We start from the raw sequence: 10,722 nt of genomic DNA on the forward strand, positions 1-10,722 counted from the left end.
ATGAAGAAAATTGAAATATTTCGCTTTATAACTGAAAGATTTAATGCAGTGCTCATCAAGACGAATATTAACACATCACGTAACAATTTCAACGATATTACTGAGTTATAGTTCATATAAGGAAATCAGTCAATTTAATTAAATTCATTAGGCCCTAATCTATGGATTTCACATGATTGGGCAGGGGCGCAGCCATGGGTGGGCCAGGGAGGGCATAGGTCAACCCACTTGGGCCAGGCTGACCCACTGGGCAGCATGTAGAGCATGTAGAGGTCTGTCATTTTCATCATAGGTACACTTCAACTGTGAGAGATGGAATCTAAAACAAATATTCAGAAAATCACATTGTATGATTTTGAAGTAATTAATTAGCATTTTATTGCATGACATAAGTATTTGATCACCAACCAGTAAGATTTCCGGCTCTCACAGACCTGTTAGTTTTTCTTTAAGAAGCCCTCCTGTTCTCCACTCATTACCTGTATTAACTGCACCTGTTTGGACTCGTTACCTGTATAAAATACACCTGTCCACACACTCAATCAGACTCCAACCTCTCCACAATGGCCAAGACCAGAGAGCTGTGTAAGGACATCAGGGGTAAAATTGTAGACCTGCACAAGGCTGGGATGGGCTACAGGACAGGCAAGCAGCTTGGTGAGAAGGCAAGTCAGTTAACAGGAAATGGAAGAGGCAAGTCAGTTAACAGCAAATTCTTATTTACAGTGACAGCTTACCCCAGACAACACTGGGCCAATTGCGCACCACCCTATAGGACTCCCAATCGGATGTGATTCAGCCTGGATTTGAACCAGGAACTGTAACTGCTAACACTTTTGTTGTTTTATATTGTAATGACCTGACTAGATCATAAATGAACAATTGTCCAGACAGAGGCTTGAGTTTGCGAATTGACGGTTTATTAAACCAACTTTACACAGGCTACTGTTTGGGCCGTAGCACACGCCAAATAGATGACAGATAACCCACAAGCCAAACGTGACCTTCTCTTGTGAAGCCCAGACGTAAGAGAGAGAGAACAAAGGCTGAACCTGGTCTTAACTTCCAATGCTCCACCCCCTGCCCAACCCCCTCCACGCCACTCCGCCAACCACCAGGATGCCCGGCATCAGAACATTCCAGGCATTCTCGTGATTGGCAGATAGCAGGTTGATTGACATGTCGGACCCCGCGAACACCGGGTACTGGTCAGTACAACACAACCACCTCCTAGCCTAACACATAACACACAGCTGTCTGTGCGGGTCGCTACACAGCCCCCCCACCACAAAGTCCCTCGTCCCCGAGGGAACAAACAAAGTCTCTGAAGCGACCCGGAGGTCTCCTTTGCCTGCGTGGCCGTGATGGTCGCAGAGTGCCCCTCTGGGAACCAGGGGATGAAGGCAGGGATATGGGGGACAAGGAAGCGGGAACGGGTAATACAGTCCGTGGCTCTGGGGAACCACGCGGTGACACAGGGGGAGACAGGGGAGTGGGCTGTCTGGAGCCTTGTCTGCGGCACCTGAGGGTGGGTGCCTGGAGAATGTCATTGCCAGAGAGGGGAATTGTGGGGGTTCCTGGGGTTTGGGGAGAAGAGGCCCCTCTGTATGGGGCTAACCTGTCCCGGTGCAGTGCCACCTTTCTCCCCTGGGAGGAAGCTGCACCCGTACACAACCTCCCCTACCCTCTCCAGGACACTGCAGGGTCCCACCCAGTGACTGTCCAACTTTGGGCATCTGCCTTTTTTCCTTAGGGGGCTGTAGACCCAGACCAGCTCCCCAGCCACAAAGTGCCTTCCCCGGGTGTGCACGTCATAGTTCCTTTTCTGCCTCACACCTGCATTCACCAGCTGCTCTCTGGCGAAGGTGTGGGCTGTCTCCAGGCGGTCCTGGAGTCTCCGGGCATACTCCGGCCCCGGAGGAACATGAGGGCTATCCAGGGGCCGACCAAACGCCATCTCCGCAGGGGTGCGGATCTCTCTCCCCAGCATGAGGAAGGCAGGCATGCAGGAAGTGGAGTCTTGGACAGCGGAGCGGCATGCCATGAGGACCATAGGCAGGTGCTTGTCCCAGTCACGCTGGTGTTTGGAAGAGACGATGGCCAGCTGCTGTCCAAGCGTTTTGTTGAAGCGCTCCACAAGGCCATCACTTTGAGGATGGAGAGGAGTAGTGCGGGTCTTGTGCATACCCAGCCTCTCACACATGGTGGCGAACACACGGGACTCAAAATTTCTGCCTTGGTCGCTGTGGATGGACTCTGCAGCTCCAAACCTGCTGAACATCCCCACTGTCAGGGCGTCGACGATGGTCTCTGCCTCCTGGTCAGGCAGAGCATAGGCCTCTGGCCATTTTGTGAAATAGTCCATGGCCGTGAGCACCCAGCGGTTTCCACTGTCTGTGGTGGGGAACGGCCCAACTACATCCACTCCCACCCTCTCCATGGGAGCCCCCACTGGGAACTGTTGGAGCTGAGCATGAGAGCGGCCTGGGGGGCCCTTTCTCGCTGTGCAGTTGTCACAGCGGTGACAAAAGTCCTCCACATCCCTCTTGTGCTGCCCCCAGTAGAAGCCCTGACGGAGACGGCGCAGTGTTTTTGTGACCCCAAAGTGTCCAGTCCCCACCCCCCCATGAGTACTCTGGAGCACAGCCTCCCGCAATGCTTTTGGGACCACCACCTGCCACCTCTCCTCTCCCGTAGCTGACTCCTTCCATGCCCGCTGTAGCACGCCATCAGCCAGCCGCAGTCTCTCAAACTTCGACCACAACCCTTTGGTCGCGAGTGAGAGCGCTGTCACCTCTTCCCATGGTGGCCTCACCTGCGCCTCTACCCACTGTAGCACTGGCTGTAGGTCTGTGTCCCGTCCCTGCTGCTGCCGCCATTCAGCCACGTCGACAGTCTGCAGCTCACAGCAGACAGGCCCGCTCGCCCGACACACTGTGGCACAGACACCCTCCTCTGCCCACAGCTCTCTCTCCCATCCCTCTCTCCGTTCACAGTGGCGGCAGCCGTCTGCAGTACAGGGCCGACGGGACATGGCGTCGGCGTTGGGTGGCGTGCCCCTGCCCTGTGCACCACCGTGAAGTCATACGGCTGAAGCTCCTCCAACCAGCGTGCCACCTGCCCCTCTGGCTCTCTGAAAGACATGAGCCACTGGAGAGCAGAGTGGTCAGTCCTTACAGTAAAGGGCAGACCACCCAGGTAGTACTTGAAGTGTTTGACGGAAGCCACAACAGCCAAGAGCTCCCGTCGGGTGACACAGTAGCGGCGCTCATGTTTGTCAAATGTTTTGCTGAAGTACGCCACCACTCTCTCCCCTCTGGCCCCACCTGGGCCAGCACCCCACCCATGCCCACATTGCTCGCGTCTGTGTCCAGGATAAAGGGCGAGGTGAGGTCAGGGGGCGAGCACGGGGGCCTCGATCAGTGCACGTTTGAGGGTGTTGAACGCCTCCTCACACTCCACTGTCCAAGTGAAAGCCTTGTCCTTCGGCAGCAGGCGGTTCAGTGGAGCAGCAACGCTTGAGAAGCCCCGTACAAACCTCCTGTAGTACGAGGCCAGGCCCAGGAAGCTCTTCAGCTGACGCTGGTCGGTGGGGGTGGGCCAGTCTCTGACAGCCCCTACCTTGTCCTCCATGGTGCTGATCCCCTCCTTCCCCCTCGGTGGCCCAAGAAGGACACCTCTCTCCTCATGAAGTGGCACTTCTCGGGGTGGAGCTTCAGACCTGCGGCAGCCACCCTCTCCAGCACACGCCGTAGCGCCCCCAGGGCTGACTGGAAGGAGCTGCCATGGGCCAGGATGTCATCGAGGTATACCAGACACTGCTGTCAGGGGGATGCCATCCAGCATCCTGTCCATCAAACGCTCAAAAGTAGCTGGAGCGTTGCACAGGCCAAAGCACAGGACCTTGAACTGCCAGTGTCCTCTGTTAGTGGAGAACGCAGTTTTGGCTCTGGCCTCTGGGGAGAGGGGCACCTGCCAGTAGCCACTGCGGAGGTCTAGTGAGGAGAACCAGGAGGACCCCCTAACCAGGTCCAGCGACTCATCGATACGTGGTATGGGGTATGAGTCCTTCCTGGTTACCTCATTCAGCCGCCTGTAGTCCGCATAGAACCTCAGCTTTCCCCCTTCTTCGGAACCATGACGACTGGCGCCGCCCAGGGGCTGTCTGAGGCTCAATGAAGTCTGCCCGCTGCATCTCCAACACAGCCTTGTCTGCCGCCTCCTGGCGTGCCAGCGGGATACGGCGGGGACGCATCTTGATGGGTCGAGCATCACCTGTGTCGATCTCATGCTGCACCAGATGAGTCTGACCCACCTCTTCCTCACTCAACGCAAAGCTGTCTCTGAATTCAAACAGCAACCGCCACAACCGTTCCTGCTGCTCGGGGTCAAGACCAACACAGTTCCTCCCCATATCTCCCTCACTGCAGACAGTGTCCTCTCCTCTCCCATCTGGGGTAGCTGGGCTGGGGGGGTGCGGCCCGGGCTCACAGAGGGCTGTGTCATGGAGGTAGCTGGGGGAATGTAACACACCGCCGTAGGTGACAGGGGGACTGGGGAAAAGTCACACACAGCTGTGGGGGAGGGGGCGCAGCCATGAGTCTCTGCTGCTTTAACTGTTGGAGTAAAGGGTTTGTTGGGTTGAGTGAATGTGACATTAGGGGGGGCCATGGTGACTTCCGTCCCTCCCTGGAAGCTCAGTGTGCCCCTATTTAGGTCTAACTGGCAGCCTGTGCTCCTAAGAAAGTCCAACCCCAGGATACAAGGGTCCTGCACAGCCGCCACCCACACAGGATGACGCACAGTCCTGCCCCTACTGTCAGAGTCATTATTCCCTTCCCTTTCATGGGTGCCAGCTCACCTGTGACTGTGCGGAGCTGCACAGTTGTAGGCTCACACTGAGTCCAACCTGGCACAATATCTGGCCTCACCAGGGTTACTGTGGACCCAGTGTCCACCAGGGCGGAGCAGGGCACCCCCTCCACAGTGACAGGGACATGACAAAAGTCCCCAACACAGGTCCGGCCCACCACAACAACAGGCTCCATCCGCTTGCCCTCGTCTGCTTCTGGGGGAAGTGGAGCCTTGCTTCCCGTCTGTGCCGGTGGGCTCCTCCTGAAGATGATGGTGGTTGGGATAGAAAGCCAGGGGTCCGCACTACCCGGTCTATGCGGACCCCGAGCCGTTTCCTGAGCTCTGGGGGACATGGGGCAATCTCGGCGCAGATGGCCTGGCTGGCCACAACCCCAGCAGACCCTGGGACCAGGGCGTGTGTTTCGTTCCGCCTGTAGCGACACAGCACGAATTAGTTTTGTAATTTCGGCCACCCAAGCAGGCTTTTCCGGCTCCGGGCTGCTCTGCCCCCAGCTCGCACAGAGGGTGTGTGTCCCTGCACCCCACCAAAGCCCCAGCTGAAGCCCCAGCCCACACCAGCTCCCTCTCCAAAGCCATCTCCAAGGCTGTCTGCAATGACTCAGGATGAGCCAGCTGGGTCTGTATGCGCAGCTCCGTAGGAGAGAGCGCCTGTATGAACTGGTCCCGTGCTAGCTCGCTCTGCACGGAGGGGGGCATATGCCCGCCGAGAGAGGCTCTCAATGTCATTAGCTAGCACCCGTAGAGGCTCTCCAGGCTGCCTGCGTCTATTACTCAGTTCGGAGCGCAGTAGCCCGGGCTGTACACACTGTCCATAGCGCCTCCTCAGTGCTCCCACTAAAGCACCATAATAATGCCTGTCCTCGGGGCTAATCAATATCAAACAGGCCAGAGCTTCATCCGTGAGGCATAAAGCCAACTGCAGTGCCCTTTCTTCATCCGACCACCCCTAAAATGAGCTAACAGTTCAAACTGAGCATGAAAAGCTTCCCAATCCGCCTTACCGGAATACTTCGGGGTCTTAACGGATACGGACGCAGCCGGGAACTGGGCGCCGCCATGTTTGTTTACATCCTGAGCCCCAGATTCCTCGTCACGCCGCGTCGACGTCACCACTTCGGTCCGCCCACCAGAATCCGCGCGAAATACAGTCGACAAAGCACTCATGCCCGCTTCAGCCGCCATCGCTCTAACGTCCTCCCTCAAGCGGCCTCTGCGCTCCGACGCCCTGGCGATCTCCTCAGACAGAGCCCCGACGTCCATTCACACGCACCTCCTTGGCCATAATCGTCCCCTACCTCCACCTTCACTTTCGGATTCCCTCGAAGCATTTTCAATCCCCCGTTCTCACCTACGGTAGCTAGCCACATAAGTCAGCTAGCTAGCTGGCTAACTTGTATCAACGTTTTTACTTCTGACACCAATGTAATGACCTGACTAGATCATAAATGAACAATTGTCCAGACAGAGGCTTGAGTTTGCGAATTGACGGTTTATTAAACCAACTTTACACAGGCTACTGTTTGGGCCGTAGCACACGCCAAATAGATGACAGATAACCCACAAGCCAAACGTGACCTTCTCTTGTGAAGCCCAGACGTAAGAGAGAGAGAACAAAGGCTGAACCTGGTCTTAACTTCCAATGCTCCACCCCCCTGCATCAGAACATTCCAGGCATTCCCGTGATTGGCAGATAGCAGGTTGATTGACATGTCGGACCCCGCGAACACCGGGTACTGGTCAGTACAACACAACCACCTCCTAGCCTAACACATAACACACAGCTGTCTGTGCGGGTCGCTACAATATAAATACATGTGGGACTCAAAAAAGGGCCAAAATGCATTGCTTCAATAACTTTAAAAAGATTGTTCCAAAGTTTGCCCCCCAAAAATGTATTTTCTTATGAATGAAGTCGCACAAAAATGTGGGCCTTTTCCTACAAATTAATTGTAACAAAAGTTGGTGTATTCTTACATGAATTAAGCCACACAAAAACGCTGAAATAGTTTTTGTACATATTTGCACAAATCGAGTGTGAGATTGTGTTGGAATAGTGGGATGGTAGAATACAAAGTTGTAGCTAGGTTACTGTATCTAGCTAGCTACTGCCACAATTCAGCTTTAGTCAGGCAGCAACAAAGATGTTTTAAACTAAATATCTATCTCATTGTTCTATCTGTGGCAGCACTCTCCGCAGAGCCGTCAAAAAGCGTATTAGCTGGCTGGTCTGCTGGCTAGTCTGCCAGCTAGTTAGCTTACGGTGTCTCGAGGGTGGCCCACAGGCAGGAACACCCCGTCTACCCTGATAAACGAATGTGGCGAGTTCGCGCAGGCCTCGTTTTATGCCTGTTAGGTTACTATAGCAGGTACACCAAATATAATTGAAATATACGTTGCAGAACGTTTAGAAACTCTTGAATATCTTGCCACCAGGCGATAGATACATTTATGTTGTCTCTCCCTAGCAGCTATACAATCGTCTAGCTACGTTTTGTGTTGTGTGGCCATACCGAGGATGTATTTCGATTATTTTACGCATATTGTATATATTCATTACCAATGTTTCAAATTGTGAGTTGTGTAACCGAAACTCAAGCGGCTCGTTGGTCTAGGGGTATGATTCTCGCTTTGGGTGCGAGAGGTCCCGGGTTCAAATCCCGGACGAGCCCTCATTTTCAGATTTTGTATTTTTTCGGTCAGTTCAAGTCACATTTTATTGGTCGCATACACATGTTTAGCAGATATTATAGTGACTATAGCGACTTTAGGACCTGGTCAGGTGGTTTAAGCATGTCCCAGTATAGGTCACCAAGCAGGACAAATTCTGATTTAGTGTAATCGAGCTAGTACTCACTGAATTATATATTGATATGACAGATTGTAAAAATGATTTGATGAATTGGTTAATACAGACATAGTTAGCCGACCCTTGTTCTCATTGTTTTCAAACGGCCGAGACGGGTACTTCATTAAATGCCCTCTGTCTATGGTAAAACTGTGGTAAAAAGCACTGGCCAGTACGGGTATCGAACCCGCGACCTTCGCGTTATTAGCACGACGCTCTAACCAACTGAGCTAACCGGCCTTAAACACCTCAACTGTTGTAGACAATATATAATCCGTACAGCTACTGGAAGGTAATTCTCACGAATCTGTTCACCATTATAGCTAGGTTTCCACCCAATTGACAAGAGATTTTCATGTGTATATTCAAAAATCCGCCTAGAAAAAATATGTGCATTTCCACACAGGTTAACATCAAAATTGTTGCAGATAAGAGGCTGTGCGTGATGACGTGTAACATAAAAATGCCTTTTGCGGTTAAATTCCCACGTACCGAATAAAAAATATGTGAAATGGGTTTCCATCGCATTTTTAACTCTATTGATAATTTTCTCACAAAAACATGGAGCAATATAGCGAGTGTGCCCACTCTGGTATTGGGACGTGTTCTGTAGCTCTGTTGGCTAGAGGGCCTTCCCTACATGGTGGGATTATGGACAAAAGAGCAAGATTATTTGTATTTGTCAAACGGCAGCCAAGCATCGATGATCATGTCTCCAGAATAAGAGCCCTCGATATTTATATGAAAGAAGCATCAAACACATCACCGTGCATTTACACCACGCTGTGAAGTCCATTATCATTTAATTCATCGGTAGCCTACTGCATGCTTTGATTGCTTTCCAGACGAGTGGTAGTGGGAGGACCACACAATATGTCATCGCCTGACTTCAAATTTACGTCAATCGGATGGTTATTATATAAATATTTGTGCATAAAAGCTTTTCCAACGAAATGTCTCGCAAACTTAATTTTACCGACAAGAAAATATCCCACTTTGTCTAGTTTATTTTGTTTTGTCGACATTTGGAAAATATCAAGTCTGTTTACATTAGGCCTGTCATTACATTTTTTTATCTGGCAAAAAGGTTGGATGGAAACCTGTTTATGTCTGGAGTAAACCTGGCACCATCCCTACGGTCAGTAGGTGTAAAGTACTTAAGTAAAAAATACTTTGAAGTACGACTTAAGTAATTTTAGGGGGGTATCTGTACTTTACTTTGCAAATAAATTCATTAAAAATCCTACAAAGTGATTTTCAGGATTTTTTTTCTCATTTTGTCTGTCATAGTTGAAGTGTACCTATGATGAAAATTACAGGCCTCTCTCATCTTTTTTAGTGGGAGAACTTGCACAATTGGTGGCTGACTAAGTACTTTTTTGCCCCACTGTATATATATTTCTGCTTTACATCAGAAAGAGACTGCTATGGCATCTGGCATCAGCTGCAGAATATTGTCTAAAGTTTTGGCAAAGTTGGTGGGGTTATATGGCAAAGTGGGTGGGGGCTAGGGTCAGTATGTTATATCTGGAGTACTTTTCCTGTCTTATCCGGTGTCTTGTGTGAATTTAAGTCTGCTCTCTCTTTCTCTCCTTCTTTCTCACGGAGGACCTGAGCCCTTGGACCATGCTTCAGGACTACCTGCCATGATGACTCCTTGTTGTCCCCAGTCCACCCGGCCTTGCTGCTGTTACAGTTTCAACTGTTCTGCCTGCAGCTATGGAACCCTAAACTTTTCATTTTTACTCTTGAGGTGCTGTCCTGTTGCACCCTCTACAACCACTGTGATCTCCACCTGGGACAGCCAGAAGAGGACTGGCCACCCCTCATAGCCTGGTTCTTCCTAGGTTTTTGCCTTTCTCGGGAGATTTTCCTAGCCACCGTGCTTCTACACCTGCATTGCTTGCTGTTTGGGGTTTTAGGCTGGGGCTATATAAATTGATTTGATTTGATAGAGGACTGAGGGTCTTCCAAATATTGAAAGTGTGTAAATAGTTACCCATGTTATTTTGTAAATGTGTATATATATTTTTTTCTTTTTTTTAATCAATATTTGTTTATTTCATTTTTTTTCTCAATTATTTTTTTGGGGGGGTGTGTTAGAATACCATTTTGGTATTTTGTATATAGTTATTTGTTTCAAAATGTATACCTTCACCAATTTGGCCACTTGGGTACATTTGGGATACTTCTCTGATCTGGTGGACTCACTAAACACAAATGCTTTATTTTTAAATTATGTCTGAGTGTTGTAGTGGGACCCTGGCTATCCGTAAATGTAAATAAAAAACAAGCAAAGTGTTCCGTCTGGTTTGCTTAATATAAGGAATTTTTAATTATTTGTAGTTTTGATACCTAAGTATATTTAAGCACTACATTTACTTTTGATACTTAAGTATATTTAAAACCAAATACTTTTAGACTTTTACTGAAGTAATATTTTACTGGGTGACTTTCACTTTTACTTGAGTCATTTTCTATCAAGTTATCTTTACTTTTCCTCAAGTATGAGATTGAGTACTTTTTCCACCAGTGCCTACAGTGAAGCATGGTGGTGACAGCATCATTCTGTCTATGCAATCTCCATAGACAAACATTGGCAGTAGAGTGGCCTGTACTGAACAGCTCAGTGACTTTCAACATGGCACCATCATAGGATGTCACCTTTCCAACAAGTCAGTTCGTCAAATTTCTGCCGTGCTAGTGCTGCCCCGGTCAACAGTAAGTGCTGTTATTGTGAAGTGGAAACGTCTAGGAGCAATAACGGCTCAGCCGCAATGTGGTAGGCCACACAAGCTAACAGAACGGGACCGCCAAGTGCTAAAGTACATATCACGTAAAAATCGTCTATCCTTGGATGCAAAATTCACTACCTCTGGAAGCACAAGAACTGTTAGTCGGGAGCTTCATGAACTGGGTTTCCATGGCAGAGCAGCCACACACAAGCCTAAGATCATGATGCACAATGCCAAGCATTGGTGGGAGTGGTGTAAAACTCGCCG

General features: G+C 50.1%; 2 non-coding genes across 2 annotated transcripts; one reads left to right on the plus strand and one right to left on the minus strand.

The window, feature by feature from the left end:
- The first annotated feature begins 7,472 nt into the window (after positions 1-7,472).
- On the plus strand, positions 7,473-7,544 carry trnap-ugg (transfer RNA proline (anticodon UGG)). The gene has a single exon. It is a non-coding gene; the product is annotated as a tRNA-Pro (tRNA).
- Positions 7,545-7,886: 342 nt separating this feature from the next.
- Positions 7,887-7,960, minus strand: trnai-aau (transfer RNA isoleucine (anticodon AAU)). The gene has a single exon. It is a non-coding gene; the product is annotated as a tRNA-Ile (tRNA).
- Between the last annotated feature and the right edge of the window lie 2,762 nt (positions 7,961-10,722).

This window comes from Oncorhynchus keta, chromosome 1 (genome assembly GCF_023373465.1).
Source record: "Oncorhynchus keta strain PuntledgeMale-10-30-2019 chromosome 1, Oket_V2, whole genome shotgun sequence".
Lineage (NCBI taxonomy): Eukaryota > Metazoa > Chordata > Actinopteri > Salmoniformes > Salmonidae > Oncorhynchus > Oncorhynchus keta.